General features: G+C 48.1%; 1 protein-coding gene across 1 annotated transcript in view; it reads right to left on the reverse strand.

Moving 5' to 3' along the window:
• NFKBIE (NFKB inhibitor epsilon) overlaps window positions 1–18011 on the reverse strand; it is a 59404-nt gene that overhangs the window by 40415 nt on the left and 978 nt on the right. The window lies entirely within an intron of this gene.

Here is an 18011-nt window from a genome sequence, read left to right on the forward strand (position 1 = left end):
GAGTCACAAGGAGCTGCAGTAGGAATTGAACTCAGTTCCCCAGGATCAAAGTCCGCTGCACTAACCTCTAAGCTACGAGAGAATATGCCACTTTTTTTGGAAAATGAGATGGTTCAGTTGGATAGGATAGTGGGTTGTGTGGTGATGGATAGGATTGAGGATGTTTGAGATTTTGGAGGTTAAATGGGATGAGTTTGAGTTGGTCAGTGTACAGGTAATAGAGAGGTTGGTGTCCTGTATTACCCCAAGGTCCTTACTGGATCCTTGTTTGTCTGCCACAATACATTTGTTGGCAGGGAAAGTTGTTCCAGTGTTATCCATGATTGTGAATAAGTCTTTGGAATAAGGTTGTTTACCTGGAATAAGTAAGCAGGTGACTGTGTGACCTTTGCTGAAATGTGAGAAACTGGATGCTTCAATGTCAAATTATAGACCTATTTCAGTTATCCCTTTTTTTAGTGAAGGCGATGGAAGAAGTAGTGTTGCATCAGTTGGAAGACTCTTGCAGCAGAATAATCGTTTAGATTACTTTCAGTTTACTCATGCAGTGGAGACATTATTGGTATCTACTGTGGATGTACCAAGACGGAGGTTAGACAGAAATCAGTGTTTATGTCCAATATCTTTGGATGCTTCCTCTGCCTTTGATTCAGTACATGTCCCTTTATTATTGCTTAGGTTGAAACTATTAGGAATAGGTGGCAAAGTGTATGAATGGGTTTTTTTCCCCCTATCTGCATGGACACAGTACGCAAGGTTGTAGTGGGGGACAATTTTTGACCCCACTGAGGTTGGGAGGAGGGTCCCACAGGATCGGCAGTTTCTGCCCTTTTAACATTTATTTGGCACCGCTGTGTCAGGTGTTTGAGCAGTTGGGGGTTGAGTATCGCCTTTATGCCGACAACGTGCAGTTTTTCTTTCCGACAGAGGTACGGGGATCGAGTCTGTCAGATCAGATATCAGTATATATGAAGGTTATAGGTGAGTGAATGGTGGTAAATAAGCTTGCTTTGAATTTGAAGAAGACTGAGATTATGACTGTGGGGAGAGTGAGGCCCCAGACAGTAAAAGTGTGTGGAGTGGAGATGTCTGCTACGAGTGAAATTTAACAAAATTTATAACCCGCCCATTCAAACTAGTTACAATAAAACAAACCAATAGTGTCATACAGCAACAACAACAAAACACATTCTTCATACCCTAAAAACAGCCCAACCCTTACACAAACCCACCAAAAGCTCTACAAAACAAAAAAAGCCTTTAACTGTTTTCCAAACAAAACATAGGAAGAACCCTGAGGTAAAGAAAGAGGAAGAGCATTCCATAAATGGGGTCCAACCACTGAAGTTGTTGGGGGTGATACTGGATGCACATCTTACTAAGAATGCTCAGATTGGCCATGTTGTTTGAGCATCTTTAACTCAGTTACTTTTCTTGTATCGCTTGAAGACAAAGTTGACCTTTTTTGATTTTCTTAATGTTGTCCAAAGTATGGTGATATCAAAGGTGGACTACAGAAATTCTCTGTATTTGGGGGGTGTCCAGTGCTAAAGCCTTGCAGGTAGTGCAGAATGCTGCTGCAAGTGTCCAGCGCGTTCGACATGGTCAAACATAACATACTGCTAAGACTCCTAGATTACTTCGGAATCAGAGGAAACACTCAATTGGATCAAGGGTTTTCTAACCACCAGAACATATCAAGTGAAATCAAGCATAAACATATCATCACCCTGGAAACCAGACTGTGGAGTACTGCAAGGATCACCACTGTCACCGATCCTTTTCAGCCTCATGACGACTCCACTAGCCAAGGCCTTATCCACCCAAGGCCTTAACCCATTTATCTGCGCTGATGACGTTACATTATATATTCCCTACAAACATGATCTGGAAGAAATCACCAATGAAATCAAGCTCAGCTTAAACATCATGAACTCATGGGCATTCCAACTAAAACTCAATACACAAAAAACACACTGTCTCATCTCATCCCAATACATACAAGCCCATGAACATTAACACCCCAGGTTACACCCTCCCTATCTCAGACACCCTGAAAATTCTCGGAGTAACAATCGACCGAAACCTCTCACTAGAGACCCAAGCGAAATCCACCATAAAGAAAATGTTTTTCTTAATGTGGAAACTCAAACGCATGAAACTATTCTTCCCAAGGGAAATATTTTGCAACCTGATACAGTCAATGATACTAAGCCACGCAGACTACTGCAATGGAATCTATGCGGGATGCAAAGAACAAATCATTAAGAAACTTCAGACCGCCCAAAACACAGCAGCTAGGCTCATATTTGGAAAAACATGTTTTGACAGCGCCAAACCACTCCTTGAAAAACTGCACTGACTCCCAAAGAACGCATCGCTTTCAAAATCTGCACGACAGTTCATAAAATTATTTACGGCGAGACCCCAGGATTCATGACAGACCTCATCGACCTGCCAACTAGAAACACAATAAAATCAGAACTATCATACCTAAACCTCCACTACCCACGCAGCAAAGGACTCAAATACAAATCCATTTATGCATCCAGTTTTTCTTACTTAAGCGCACAACTATGGAACGCACTGCCAAAAGTAGTAAAAACTATGCTTGACCACCTAAATTTCCGAAAAGATCTAAAAACAGACCTGTTCAGAAAAGCATATCCCACCGACCCAACTTATAAAACCTGGATACCTGCGACATAACGTAACCAAAGACCATAATGGACATATCCTAACTCTTCCTCTCTAAGTTCCCCCAATGTATTTACCATACAAGTACCTCATTCTACCATATTATCACCTTGTATTTGTTCATACTGGAACTGGCTAACGCCATTTACGGTACTATGTAAGCCACATTGAGCCTGCAAAAAGGTGGGATAATGTGGGATACAAATGTAAAAAATAAATAAAAGTGTAATGGGACCGTATTACTCCCACTTTGGGGCAGCTACATTGGGTGCCCGTGCGATTTAGGACTGTTTTGAGTTTTATACTTGTTTATGGGAAGGTTCCCTGGTATTTTCATTCTATGATAAAACTGTTTGCTTCTGCTAGGAGTCTGCAATCTGTGAAAAAATGAGCAATTGATTTGTTACTGACAACCCATTATGCTCTGACGAGTGCTGCGGCCTTTTCGGTTGAAAGTTCAGTATTGTGGAATGCTTTGCCTAGTTATTTGCATTTCTGTACGAACGGAGGACACTTCAAGAAGCTTCTGAAAACTCATTTTTTTGTTCAGGCCTTTTAATGTGATGTGGTCAGAGCCCAGCAGCAATTTGTTGTCATTTCTGGGGGCCTGTGTGGAATAATGAAGTAATTGCTGTTTGTATATTTTGTTTTCACTATTACGTATGTTATGCTGTTAGCCACTTAGGTTTCAGCAGGGTATCAAACCTATAAATGGCAAGTGACCGACTCACCTGCAAATGCGCAGTAGAGACTTCCCTCTCTGTCCCGCCCCCGTCAAGACGTGATGACGGGGGGAGGGGGGCGAGACAGAGAGGGAAACTGCGCGGAAGGGGAGGGAGGGAACCGCTGACGTCGCTACCGCTCCCCCCCCAAGGTAGCCACTACCGCCCCCCCCCCCGGAGTCGCCACCACCCCCTTCACCCGGCCCGGGCCCTCTCTTCGTTATTCAACTTACAGCAGCGCCGAAACAGCAGCAAGCAGCAGCTCCCGTTGGCCTTCCTTCACTGCCTGTGCCCCGCCCTCGCCGACGTGACGTCACACGAGGGCGAGGCACAGGCAGTGAAGGAAGGCCAACGGGAGCTGCTGCTTGCTGCTGTTTCGGCGCTGCTGTAAGTTGAATAACGAAGAGAGGGCCCGGGCCGGGTGAGGGGGGGGGTGGTGGCGCCTCCGGCGTGGGGGGGGGGGCGGTAGCGGCTACCTTGGGGGGGGGGAGGGGACATGGGAGGTCTCAGAAGGAGGGGGGCCTTGGAGCTGGGAGGGCTGGACTGAAGGGGGCCTTCCAGCTGGCTGGGGGCCTTGGAACTGGGAGGGAGGGAGGGAAGGGGGCCTTGGGAGCTGGGGGGGCCTGGGGCCTGGGGCCTTGGAACTGGGAGGGAGGGAGGGCGGGGGGCCTTGCAGCTGGGAAGGGGGGAGGACTGGAGCCTTGGAGCTGGGAGGGAGGGCAGGGGGGCTGTTACAGTTGTGAGGGAGAGAAGGGGGCCTTGGAACTGGGAGGGAGGGAGGGAGGGAAGGGGGCCTTGGGAGCTGGGGGGGAGGGCCTGGGGTCTTGGAACTGGGAGGGAGGGAGGGCAGGGGGCCTTGGGAGCTGGGGGGAGGGCCTGGGGCCTTGGAACTGGGAGGGAGGGAGGGAGGGCGGGCAGGGGGCCTTGCAGCTGGGAAGGGGGGAGGACTGGAGCCTTGGAGCTGGGAGGGAGGGCAGGGGGGCCCTTACAGTTGTGAGGGAATGGGGCCCCTTACAGTTGTGAGGGAGAGCAGGGGGCCTTGGAACTGGGAGGGAGGGAAGGGGGCCTTCGGAGCTGGGGGGGAGGGCCTGGGGCCTTGGAACTGGGAGGGAGGGAGGGCAGGGGGCCTTGCAGCTGGGAAGGGGGGAGGACTGGAGCCTTGGAGCTGGCAGGGAAGGAGGATGGCAGGGGGCTTTGCAGCTGCAACGGGAGGGGGGCCTTGGGGAAAAAAACATTCCAATACCCGCCCGTTTTTACGGGCTTAACGGCTAGTAAGTTTTATAAATAAAATACATAAATCGATCAAATACCAAGCAAATAACTGCAGCTGAAAGTTCAGGGTACAGAAGATGCCTTTTTGCATAAAACAAACCAGGACTGAACCCCAGTTGAAAGAAATGTGCATTCATCGTTTTCCTAAAGGATCAAAAATCCATCTCGAAGCTGTTAGATCATGAGCAGATGGTAAAGAATTACAAGAAGAATTTCTGAAACTGATGAAGACCACTAACCATTTTAGTAGCCGCCCTCTGGACCGACCCCATCCCATTTATATCATTTTGAAGATGAGGTATCCAGAATTGTACACAATATTCTAAAGGAGGTCTCATCAGTCTTATACATGGGCATCATCACCTCCTTTTTCCTACTGGCCATTCCTCTCCCTATGCATCCAAGCATCTTTCGCTGTCACCTTTTCTACCTGTCTGGCCACCTTAAGATCCAGCAGCAAGATCCTCTTTCATACACAAAAGTTCTTCGCCCCCTAAATTCTACCATTCCTTCGGGTTTTTGCAGCCCAAATGCATGACCCTGCATTTCTTAGCATTAAATCTTAGCTGTGGAATTCCAGACAATTCTTCTAGCTTCACTAAGTCCTTCCTCATGTTATCCACACCATCAGGGGTGCCTATGCTAGTGCAGGTTTTGGTATTATCTGCAAAGAGGCAAACTTTAACAGAGAGCCCTCCTTCAGCAATACCTCGTACAAAAATGTTAAAAAGAACATGCCCAAAAACTGGACCTTGGACACGCTACTAGTATTATTATTAGCATTTGTACAGCGCTACCAGACGCACGTAGCGCTGAACACCTGACACAAGAGGCAGTCCCTGCTCAAAAGAGCTTACAATCTAAATAATACAGTCAGACAAGACAGTTACGGGTGAGGGAAGTAATGGGTGAGAAGGAAGAGACAAGGGGAGGGTAATTGAGTAGTGGTTAGGAGCTAAAAGAAGCAGTGAAAAGGTGGGTTTTTAGCATAGATTTGAAAACAGGTAGAGATGAAGCTAGACGTATAGGTCCAGGAAGTCTATTCCAGGCATAAGGTGCCACGAGAGAAAAGGAACGAAGCCTGGAGTTAGCAGTGAAGGAGAAGGGGGGCGACAAGAGAGATTTGTCCAGTGAGCGGAGTTCACGGGGAGGAATGTAGGGAGAGATGAGAGTGGAGAGGTAATGGGGGGCTGCAGAGTGGATGCATTTAAAGGTCAGTACGAGAAGAAGCGGACAGGGAGCCAGTGAAGTGACTTGAGGAGTGGGCTAGTGTGGGTATAACGATTCTGGTGGAAAATAAGTCGTGCCGCAGAATTTTGGATAGATTGGAGAGGAGAGAGATGGTTGAGCAGCAGACCAGTGAGAAGTAAATTGCAATAGTCCAAGCGAGAGGTGATAAGGGTTCTGGTAGCGAATTCAGAAAGGAAGGGGCGAATTTTGCTAATGTTGTAGATAAAGAAACGACAGGTTTTGGCGATCTGGTAACAACCTTTTCCTCAGAGTGAGCTCCATTTACCACTGCCCTCTGTACCCTTCCACTCAACCAGTTCCTAATCCAGTTAGTCACTTTATGACCCATAGTTAGGGCATTCAGTTTATTTTAGTCATCTACGTGGAACCGTGTCAGAGGCTTTGCTAAAATCTAAATACACTACATCTAATGCTCTCCCTTGATCCAACTTTCTGGTCCTAGTCAAAAAAATTAATCAGATTTGTCTGACAAGGCCTGCCTCTGGTAAAACTATATTGCCTTGGGTCCTGTAATCCATTGGATTCCAAAAAAACTTCACTGTTCTCAGTTTTAAAAGTGTTTGCATTAATTTACTTACCATGGAAGTCAGACTTATCAGCCTGTAGTTTCCAACCTCTTCCTTACTTCTACTTTTGTGGAGATTAAGAAACAGGAATATTCAGAATCATCCATAGAACACCATAATGCAGAGGGAAATTACATGGAGGGGCATAATCGAACGAAAACGTCTATCTCCATGGGCGTTTATCTCCAAGAACGGGTCCGTGAAGGGGCGGACCGAACCGTATTTTCGCAAAAAATAGACGTCCATGTTTTATTCGACAATTTGTGAGCTGGGCGTTTTTGTTTTTCAGCGATAATGGAAAATGAAAGCGCCCAGCTCAAAAACGAATAAATCCAAGGCATTTGTTCGTGGGAGGGGCCAGGATTCGTAGTGCACTGGTCCCCCTCACATGCCAGGACACCAACCGGGCACCCTAGGGGGCACTTTTACAAAAAAAAAAAAAAAAAGGTAAACGAGCTCCCAGGTGCATAGCACCCTTCCCTTGTGTGTTGAGCCCCTCAAAACCCACCGCCCACAAGTCTACACCATTATTATAGCCCTAAGAGGTGAAGGGGGGCAGCTACATGTGGGTACAGTGGGTTTGGGGGGCGGTTTGGAGGGCTCCCATTTACCAGCACAAGTGTAACAGGTGGGGGGGGGGGGGGGGCCTGGGTCCACCTGCCTGAAGTCCACTGCACCCCCTAATAACTGCTCCAGTGACCTGCATACTGCTGCCAGGGAGGTGGGTATGACATTTGAGGGTGAAAATAAAAAGTTGTGAAACGGCATATTTTGTGGTGGGAGGGGGTTTGTGACCACTGGGGGAGTCAGGGGAGGTCATCCCCGATTCCCTCCAGTGGTCATCTGGTCATTTAGGGCACTTTTTGGGGCCTTATTCGTGGAAAGACAGGGTCCAGGAAAAGTGCTCTAAATTCTCACTAAAAACGCATATTTTTCTTCCATTATCGGCGAAAGGCGCCCATTTCTGATCGCCCGATAACCACGCCCCAGTTCCGCCTTCACCACGCCTTCGACACGCCCCCATCAACTTTGTCCGCATCCGCGACGGAGTGCAGTTGAAAACGTCCAAATTCGGCTTTCGATTATACCGCTTTATTCGTTTTTGTGAGATAAACGTCTATCTCCCGATTTGGGTCGCAATATAGGCGTTTTTCTTTTTCAATTATAAGCTGGATAGTAACATAGTAGATGACGGCAGAAAAAGACCTGCACGGTCCATCTAGTCTGGCCAACAAGATAAACTCATATGTGCTACTTCTTGTGTATACCTTACCTTGATTTGTATCTGTCATTTTCAGGACAATTAATGTACAATCTGAAGTAGTGAATGCATGTAACACGGAAAATACTGTATAAGTTGTTGATCATGATTCATGAGGCTATTTACAAAGACTCAGCTCACTATAAGCCATCTCGATCTTGCATTCTGAGCATCAGCATATGCTTATGATTCCTGCATTACAGCATGTGTGTTTGGCACTCACAAAATTGGGTACTTATTCCATCAGAGGTGCCATTGAATGGAACAGTTTGCCACTGTGGCTCAAATGTGAAACCAGTAAATCAGCATTTCGGAAACACCTAACAGTTTAAGGCTTTTTATAATTCTGACTGATGATGATATTTGTGATCTGATTTGACTTTTTTTTTTTCTCTATGTGTTCATTGTATTTTTTTTTAATGAATGTTTTATTGTAACCTACCCTGGATAAGGGCGGGCTAAAAAAAAAATCTTATTTTAATGCAGGGAGGATATTCAGAAGGGAGGCAAGTTTATAAACACACTCCTATACAAAGTGGCCTACCTAATCGAGTAGTATTCTATAAATATTTGGGACTTTTTATTAAACACTCCACATGACACTTCGGTGTCAGAGGACAATGGGACATGCTTGCTTCATTAACACACCCCCTCGGTGCAGATGAGACAGCTTTTGCTAAGAGCAGGCAACATCATTAGCTCCAGCACAATACTGGAGGACACAGGTTAGAGCAGAGCTCAGTCCCTGCAAACCCTAAGCAAAGCAAATCTCTTCACCCAGACCATTAAAGGAACAAGTAACTTACTGGTCACATACACACAAGGAAGGAGCGACGCTGGCTGCACATCCTGTAGCAGCACGTGTTTAGCCACTCCTACCCTAGCCGAGATAATATTTAATCACTTCCCTGACCTTATGTGCAACTTTCTTAAGTTAGTCCCCTTACCTTCCTCTTACTCTGTCTTAACAATGTTCCATCTTTGCTGACACCCTATGCTGTCTATTAAAATGTTTTGAGTATTGTATTGACGTTGTAACGTTACTATACTGTACCTTGGAGTGTTATTTGAACGTTTTTACTGCTGTAATTGCCTCCTGCCTATGTTAGACTTATTCTTGCTGTACCTTGAATTGAGTGAATTTCTTCAAAAAGGCGATAAATAAATTGTAATAAAGGAACAAGGTATTCAAACAGATGAATCTATGGCAGTGCAGAGACAGGCAACTGCTATCAGCGCCTGAAATGCCACATATAGCCAGCTCAAGTGATATTTTGCTCTCGCCTGTTCAGATTTACTTCTGGGTGCCTGTTTCCAGCCCTCCCCAGCCCCTAAACCAACCTCTCCTCTTCCCCCATTCTCTATCTCTGTGGAAAACACTCATTCTCCTTGTCTCATCAGTTTCTAACCTTGGGGTCATCTTCAACTCCTCTCTCTCCTTCTCTGCACATATTCAACAGGCTTCTAAAACCTGTTGTTTCTTTCTTTACAATATCACCAAAATTTGTCTTTTCCTTTCTGAGCCACTACCAGAACCCTTATCCACACTCTTATACCTCTCGCAAAGACTTTTGCAACTTGCTTCTCACAGGTCTTCCACTAAGCCATCTCTCTCACCTTCAATCTGTTCTTATATTCCGCCACTGTTGAAATGTTCATATTAGCCCTCTCCTCAAGTCACTTCACTGGCTCCCTATCTGTTTCCGCATACTGTTAAAACTCCTCTTATTGACTTACAAGTGCATTCACTCTGCAGCTCCTCAGTACCTCTCCACTCTTATCTCTCCCTACACTCCTCCCCGGGAACTCCGTTCACTGGATAAATCTCACTTATCTGCACCCTTCTCCTCCACTTCCAACTCCAGACTCCGTTTCTTTTATCTTGCTGCACCATATACCTGAGCCGGTATGTCAAGCTCCATCTCTAGCCATCTTCAAATCTAACCTAAAATCCCACCTTTTTGATGCTGCTTTTAACTCCTAACCCTTCACTCACTTGTTTAGTACCCATATTTTAACATTCCCACCTTAGTAATTCCTTTATCTCTTATTTGTCCTGTTTGTCTGTCCTAATTAGATTGTAAGCTCTGTTGAGCAGGGACTGTCTCTTCATGTTCAAGTGTACAGCGCTGCGTACGTCTAGTAGCACTATAGAAATAAGTAGTAGCAGTACTTCAGCTTGGAGAAAAGGAGGCTGAGGGGAGATATAATAGAGGTCTATAAAATAATGAATGGAGTTGAACGGGTAGATGTGAAGCGTCTGTTTACGCTTTCCAAAAATACTAGGACTAGGGGGCATGCAATGAAGCTACAAAGTAGTAAATTTAAAACAAATCGGAGAGAATCTTTCTTCACTCAATCGAGCGTGGTACCGGAAGATTGGAGGGTGGCCAATGTAAAGCCGATTTTTAAAAAAGGTTCCAGAGGAGATCTGGGAAATTATAGACTGGTGAGTCTGATGTCGGTGCCGGACAAAATGGTAGAGACTATTATTAAGAACAAAATTATAGAGCATATTCAAAAGCATGGATTAATGAGACAAAGTCAACATGGATTTAGTGAAGGGAAATCTTGCCTCACCAATCTACTACATTTCTTTGAAGGGGTGAACAAACATGTGGATAAAGGGGAGCCGGTTGATATTGTGTATCTGGATTTTCAGAAGGCGTTTGACAAAATACCTCATGAAAGACTCCAGAGGAAATTGGAGAGACATGGGATAGGAGATAGTGTTCTATTGTGGATTAAAAACGGGTTAAAAGATAGAAAACAGAGAGTGGGGTTAAATGGTCAGTATTCTCAATGGAGAAGGGTAGTTAGTGGGGTTCCCCAGGGCTCTGTGCTGGAACCACTGCTTTTTAACATATTTATAAATTACCTAGAGATGGGATTAACTACTGAGGTAATTAAATTTGCTGATGACACAAAGTTATTCAAAGTCGTTAAATCACGGGAGGATTATGAAAAATTACAAGAGGACCTTACGAGACTGGGTGTCTAAATGGCAGATGACGTTTAATGTGAGCAAGTGCAAAGTGATGCATGTGGGAAAGAGGAACCCGAATTATAGCTACGTCATGCAAGGTTCCACATTAGGAGTCACGGACCAAGAAAGGGATCTAGGTGTCGTTGTGAATGGTACGTTGAAACCTTCTTGCTCAGTGTGCTGCTGCGGCTAAGAAAGCAAATAGAATGTTAGGTATTATTAGGAAAGGAATGGAAAACTGTGTTCAATTCTGGTCGCCGCATCTCAAAAAAGATATAGTGGAATTAGAAAAGGTGCAGAGAAGGGTGACAAAAATGATAAAGGGGATGGGACAACTTCCCTATGAGGAAAGGCTAAAGCGGCTAGGGCTCTTCAGCTTGGAGAAAAGGCGGCTGAGGGGAGATATGATAGAGGTCTATAAAATAATGAGTGGAGTTGAACGGGTACATGTGAAGCGTCTGTTCACGCTTTCCAAAAATACTAGGACTAGGGGGCATGCGATGAAGCTACAATGTAGTAAATTTAAAACGAATCGGAGAAAATTTTTCTTCATTCAGCGTATAATTAAACTCTGGAATTCATTGCCAGAAAATGTGGTAAAGGAGGTTAGCTTAGTAGAGTTTAAAAAAGGGTTAGACGGCTTCCTAAAGGAAAAGTCCATAGATCATTATTAAATTGGACTTGGGGAAAATCCACTATTTCTGGGATAAGCAGTATAAAATGTTTTGTACTTTGTTGGGATCTTGCCAGGTATTTGTGACCTGGATTGGCCACTGTTGGAAACAGGATGTTGGGCTTGATGGACCTTTGGTCTGTCCCGGTATGGCAATACTTATGTACTTACGTAGTAGCCATCTCTGCTTTCAGGGATTCAGTCTCATCAGTATCTGTATATACCTATGTGTTTTTTGCTATTCTCTGTGCATGAATGGCTTCTCTCCTACTGGAGAAATGGAGTTCTTTTTTCAGATTTTATGTTGACCAGTATTATGATATTGTGAAAAGCTGTGCTCAATTAATCTTGTGATGGCAGTATATCTAGTCATTAATAAACTGTAAGAGGCTCTCTGAGATGCACAGCAGAGGAAAGAGGAATCGAGCAACAGCAGGCTGACCTCGCACTCTGTGAAGCATAATCATAGCTCTTATCTAACCAGGAAGCTCTGAAATCCCCTCCGAAGAGAAAGCTTCTCATTCACTTTCGGTTTCATGCCACACACCGGAGCCCCCTGGGCTTTCATTCTCTCTCCTCCTCGCCCACTTCAGAGCACACAGGATGCTCAGCTTCTGATAGAAAAGACTGTTTTCTAAAATGAACCACAGCTCAACGCAAGAGAATAAACCCAGCTGCACCACTCCCCTCCCCCCTTTTATATCTCAATTTATTACTGAGTATGAAGGGAGCTGTTCCCCTCCCACGGGAGGGAACACACAGGGACAGAATGCCACTCTTCCCCTGTCCAAGGGTACAGGGCATGTGCACCCCCACTCCTCGGCAAAACCAAGAGCTGACTGCTGAGCTGCACCTGCAAACCATGTCAGCACAAGAGTTTCTTTTGCAACGTGGAAAGGAACTGTTAGAAGGCCAGATCTCGAGTGTGTGTGTGGGGGGGGGGATCTCTAGGTTTAAGACAGGATATAATGAAACCTACACAGGCTGCGCCACAAGGCTGGATGCAAAGGTGCTTCACCTCCCTATACACCTGATGTCTGGAAGAATTTTCACTCGTTATACAGTTTACACCTCTTTTTTTTTTATATTTTTTTGTACATAGTTTTTCTGGGCCACAGATCCTGCTCTGCTTCCTCTTCACTCTGCCCCCAGGGCTGGCAGTGCTTACACACCTATCCAGTCCCATTCCTAAACTGTAAACATGCCACTTAAACCTACCTGAGCACCTACTGTGCCAGCACTATAGAAAAAAAAAATGAACTACTATATTTTCCTAACATTTAATGCCTGCCCCGTTGGCACGACTTGGTTCCTGAAGGAAGATCTTGCCATCCTCATTTACTGGAGACAGAAGAAAGCTTTAGTGTGAAAAGTGTTTTAACACTTCAAGTCCCTAATTCAGATCAGAAGCCACCAAAGCAGCATCAAAAATCTTCTCTCTCCTCCGCTACTACTACTGAAAAAATAGGCCCATCATTTACTTCCTGCGCCAAGAGAGCAACAGATGCACAATCTGTGAAGACAGATAGTAAGAGACACACTGGTCACAGGTAATTGATTAATCTAAAACACTGGCAAGATCCCTACTGGTCACTAAGAGCTTACAAGAATATATTATAGATCAATCATTAGTACTGATTCCAAGGGAAGGCCAATGAATGAAAATCCCGATACTAAAATATGCCCTTATCCTGATATCCAGAACGGATAGATAGTGGAGTACCTTTTCGGTTATGAGGAAGGGGAGTCAAAGAAACCATCTTCTACCTCTGACCCTAAGTTCTCTACCTACCAACTGATGCTATGTGAGGTAAAATGTTGATTGGTTGGGCCCAGTAGCTCACTTCACACCGATACCTCTGGTTGGTGTCAAATGCAGAGATAATTACCACAGACAGACAGAGGGGGGCTGAGGAAGAGTTACACAGACGGAGAGGGTTGTGGAGGTCTTGCTGTCCATCTGCATATTCCTCCCAGCATTCTCCGGGGTGACTCCTAGATCCATCCCGATCCACTCAGGCCTCCACTCCAGGTACCCAGCATTCCCATTGGCTGCTGCCTACCAGGTGCTGTGGAGATCTTGCAGCCCACCTACATATTATTCCCAGCATTCTCCAGGGTGACTCCCAGATCCACCCCAAGACACTCAGAGCTTCTGCTTCAGATGCCATGTGCTGTCAGGCGCACAAAACATTCTCTCTCTACAGGTTTTATCTTCCTTCCTTCCCACTCCCAATGGCTCCAGTACAATTTCTCTTTTTGATACTGACTTTTCCCAATCTCTCTCTTTCCCTATCTGAAACCACTGCATACCTCAGAGCCACATTGCTCACCTTCTGCTTTCATCATCTCACAATCCCTTTTGTCTTCTCCCTTCTCAAACATCAACCATCTCCGTTCTCATCTTCCTCCTTGTCTTGCCTCTCCTACTCCTGCTATCAATTCCAACCCTGGGCCTCCAAATCAGCTCTTGCCCTACTCGTGGAGGTCAGACCATAATGTCTCCAGTCCTCTCCTTTCCCCTTCTCTGCCTTTCTCATGTGCCCTGTGGAATGCCTGCTCCGTCTCCAACGTGCTTTCCTACATCTACGACCTCTTTACTTCTCGTACTCTCCATCTGCTTGCACTAACTGGAGACTTGGCTTTGACCTGAAGACTGCTTCAGCTGCTGTCCTGCATCGTGGAGGTTACCTTTTCTCCCGTACACCTCGCCCAGTTGGCCACACTTTATCACCTCACGCTTAGACCTTTGAAAAGCAACTTGCTTCTCACAGGTCTCCCACTTAGACATCTCTAAACCCTTCAAAATTCTGCTGCATGATTTATATTCTGCCAGTGTTGCTACACTCACATTAGCCCTCTCCTCAAGTCACTTCATTGGTTCTCTTTTCTCTTGGAGTGGAGGAGTAGCCTAGTGGTTAGTGCAATGGACTTTGATCCTGGGGAACTGAGTTCAATTCCTACTGCAGCTCCTTGTGATTCTGGGCAAGTCACTTAACCCTCCATTGCCCCTGGTACAAAATAAGTACCTGAATATATAAACTGCTTTGAATGTAGTTGCTAAAACCTCAGAAAGGTGGTATATCAAGTCCCATTTCCCTTTCTCCTTACTCATTTACAAGCACATTCACTCTTCAGGTCCTCAGTACCTCTCCACTGTTATCTCTCTCTACACTCCTTCCCAGGAACTCCATTCATTGGGTAAATCTCTATTACCTGTACCCAAAGGAAAAGTCCATAGATCATTATTAAACGGACTTGGGAAAATCCACTATTTCTGGGATAAGCAGTATAAAATGTTTTGTACTTTTTTGGGATCTTGCCAGGTATTTGTGACCTGGATTGGCCATTGTTGGAAACAGGATGCTGGGCTTGATGGACCTTTGGTCTTTCCCAGTATGGCAATACTTATGTACTTATCTCCTCCACTGCCAACTCCAGGCTCCGTTCCTTTTATCTTGCTGCACCACACGCCTGAAATAAACTTCCTGAGCCAATACATCAAGCTCCATCTCTGGCTGTCTTCAAATCTAGACTAAGAGCCCACCTTTTTGAGGCTGCTTTTAACTCATAACCCCTATTAATTTGTTCAGTACCCAGGTCTGTTTTACCATTTCCACCTTAAGTAATTCCCTTATCCCTTATTTGTCCTCTTTCCTATAGAGAAGAGATTGTAAACTCTAGCAGGGAATGTCTGTTTATAAAAGTAAGTAGTAATAATAGTAAGACAGTCAGACATGGGGGGCCAGGAAGGGTTCCAGAGACAGCCAGACATTGTGGGGGGGGGGGGGGGGAAGGGTTCCAGAGACAGCCATTGTGGGGGGGGGGGGGGGGTTGGGGAAGGGTTCCAGAGACAGCCAGACATTGTGGGGGGGAAGGGTTCCAGAGACAGCCAGACATTGTGGGGGGGGGTCGGGTTCCAGAGACAGTAAGACATTGTGGGGGGGGGGGCATGGGGAAGGGTTCCAGAGACAGCCAGACATTGCTGGGGGGGGGGGGGGCGGGGAAGGGTTCCAGAGACAGCCAGATATTGTGGGGGGCGGGGAAGGTTTCCAGAGACAGCCATTGTGAGGGGGGGGGTTGGGGAAGGGTTCCAGAGACAGCCAGATATTGTGGGGGGGGGGGGGTCGGGGAAGGGTTCCAGAGACAGACATTGTGTGGGGGGGGGGTCGGGGAGGGGGTCCAGAGAGCCAGATATTGTGAGGGGGGGTCAGGGAAGGGTTCCAGAGAGCCAGACATTGTTGGGGGGGGGGGGTCAGGGAAGGGTTCCAGACAGACAGATATTGTGAGGGGGGGTCGGGGAAGGGTTCCAGAGACAGATATTGTGAGGGGGGGTTGGGGAAGGGTTCCAGAGACAGCCATTGTGGGGGGGGGGGGGTCGGGGGTTCCAGAGACAGCCAGACATTGTGTGGGGGGGTCGGGGAAGGGTTCCAGAGACAGCCATTGTGGGGGGGGGGGGTTGGGGAAGGGTTCCAGAGACAGCCAGACATTGTGGGGGGAAGGGTTCCAGAGACAGCCAGACATTGTGGGGGGGGGGGGTCGGGTTCCAGAGACAGCAAGACATTGTGGGGGGGGGGGCATGGGGAAGGGTTCCAGAGACAGCCAGACATTGTTGGGGGGGGGGGCGGGGAAGGGTTCCAGAGACAGCCAGATATTGTGGGGGGCGGGGAAGGTTTCCAGAGACAGCCATTGTGAGGGGGGGGTTGGGGAAGGGTTCCAGAGACAGCCAGATATTGTGGGGGGCGGGGAAGGTTTCCAGAGACAGCCATTGTGAGGGGGGGGGGTTGGGGAAGGGTTCCAGAGACAGCCAGATATTGTGGGGGGGGGGGGTCGGGGAAGGGTTCCAGAGACAGACATTGTGTGGGGGGGGGGGGGTCGGGGAGGGGGTCCAGAGAGCCAGATATTGTGAGGGGGGGTCAGGGAAGGGTTCCAGAGAGCCAGACATTGTTGGGGGGGGGGTCAGGGAAGGGTTCCAGACAGACAGATATTGTGAGGGGGGGGGTCGGGGAAGGGTTCCAGAGACAGATATTGTGAGGGGGGGTTGGGGAAGGGTTCCAGAGACAGCCATTGTGGGGGGGGGGGGGGGTCGGGGGTTCCAGAGACAGCCAGACATTGTGTGGGGGGGTCGGGAAGGGTTCCAGAGACAGCCATTGTGGGGGGGGGGTTGGGGAAGGGTTCCAGAGACAGCCAGACATTGTGGGGGGAAGGGTTCCAGAGACAGCCAGACATTGTGGGGGGGGGGGAAGGGTTCCAGAGACAGCAAGACATTGTGGGGGGGGGGGCATGGGGAAGGGTTCCAGAGACAGCCAGACATTGTTGGGGGGGGGGGTCGGGGAAGGGTTCCAGAGACAGCCAGATATTGTGGGGGGCGGGGAAGGTTTCCAGAGACAGCCATTGTGAGGGGGGGGTTGGGGAAGGGTTCCAGAGACAGCCAGATATTGTGGGGGGCGGGGAAGGTTTCCAGAGACAGCCATTGTGAGGGGGGGTTGGGGAAGGGTTCCAGAGACAGCCAGATATTGTGGGGGGGGGGGGGGTCGGGGAAGGGTTCCAGAGACAGACATTGTGTGGGGGGGGGTCGGGGGGGGGGGGTCGGGGAGTGGGTCCAGAGAGCCAGATATTGTGAGGGGGGGTCAGGGAAGGGTTCCAGAGAGCCAGACATTGTTGGGGGGGGGTCAGGGAAGGGTTCCAGACAGACAGATATTGCGAGGGGGGGGGTCGGGGAAGGGTTCCAGAGACAGATATTGTGAGGGGGGGTTGGGGAAGGGTTCCAGAGACAGCCATTGTGGGGGGGGGGGGTCGGGGGTTCCAGAGACAGCCAGACATTGTGTGGGGGGGTCGGGGAAGGGTTCCAGAGACAGCCATTGTGGGGGGGGGGGGGGTGGGGAAGGGTTCCAGAGACAGCCAGACATTGTGGGGGGAAGGGTTCCAGAGACAGCCAGACATTGTGGGGGGGGGGGGTCGGGTTCCAGAGACAGCAAGACATTGTGGGGGGGGGGCATGGGGAAGGGTTCCAGAGACAGCCAGACATTGTTGGGGGGGGGGGGTTGGGGAAGGGTTCCATAGACAGCCAGATATTGTGGGGGGCGGGGAAGGTTTCCAGAGACAGCCATTGTGAGGGGGGGTTGGGGAAGGGTTCCAGAGACAGCCAGATATTGTGGGGGGGGGGTCGGGGAAGGGTTCCAGAGACAGACATTGTGTGGGGGGGGGGTGGGGGAGGGGGTCCAGAGAGCCAGATATTGTGAGGGGGGGTCAGGGAAGGGTTCCAGAGAGCCAGACATTGTTGGGGGGGGGGGTCAGGGAAGGGTTCCAGACAGACAGATATTGTGAGGGGGGGGTCGGGGAAGGGTTCCAGAGACAGATATTGTGAGGGGGGGTTGGGGAAGGGTTCCAGAGACAGCCATTGTGGGGGGGGGGGGGGGTTGGGGAAGGGTTCCAGAGACAGCCAGACATTGTGGGGGGAAGGGTTCCAGAGACAGCCAGACATTGTGGGGGGGGGGGTCGGGTTCCAGAGACAGCAAGACATTGTGGGGGGGGGGCATGGGGAAGGGTTCCAGAGACAGCCAGACATTGTTGGGGGGGGGGG

Source organism: Microcaecilia unicolor, chromosome 3 (assembly GCF_901765095.1).
Source record: "Microcaecilia unicolor chromosome 3, aMicUni1.1, whole genome shotgun sequence".
NCBI lineage: Eukaryota > Metazoa > Chordata > Amphibia > Gymnophiona > Siphonopidae > Microcaecilia > Microcaecilia unicolor.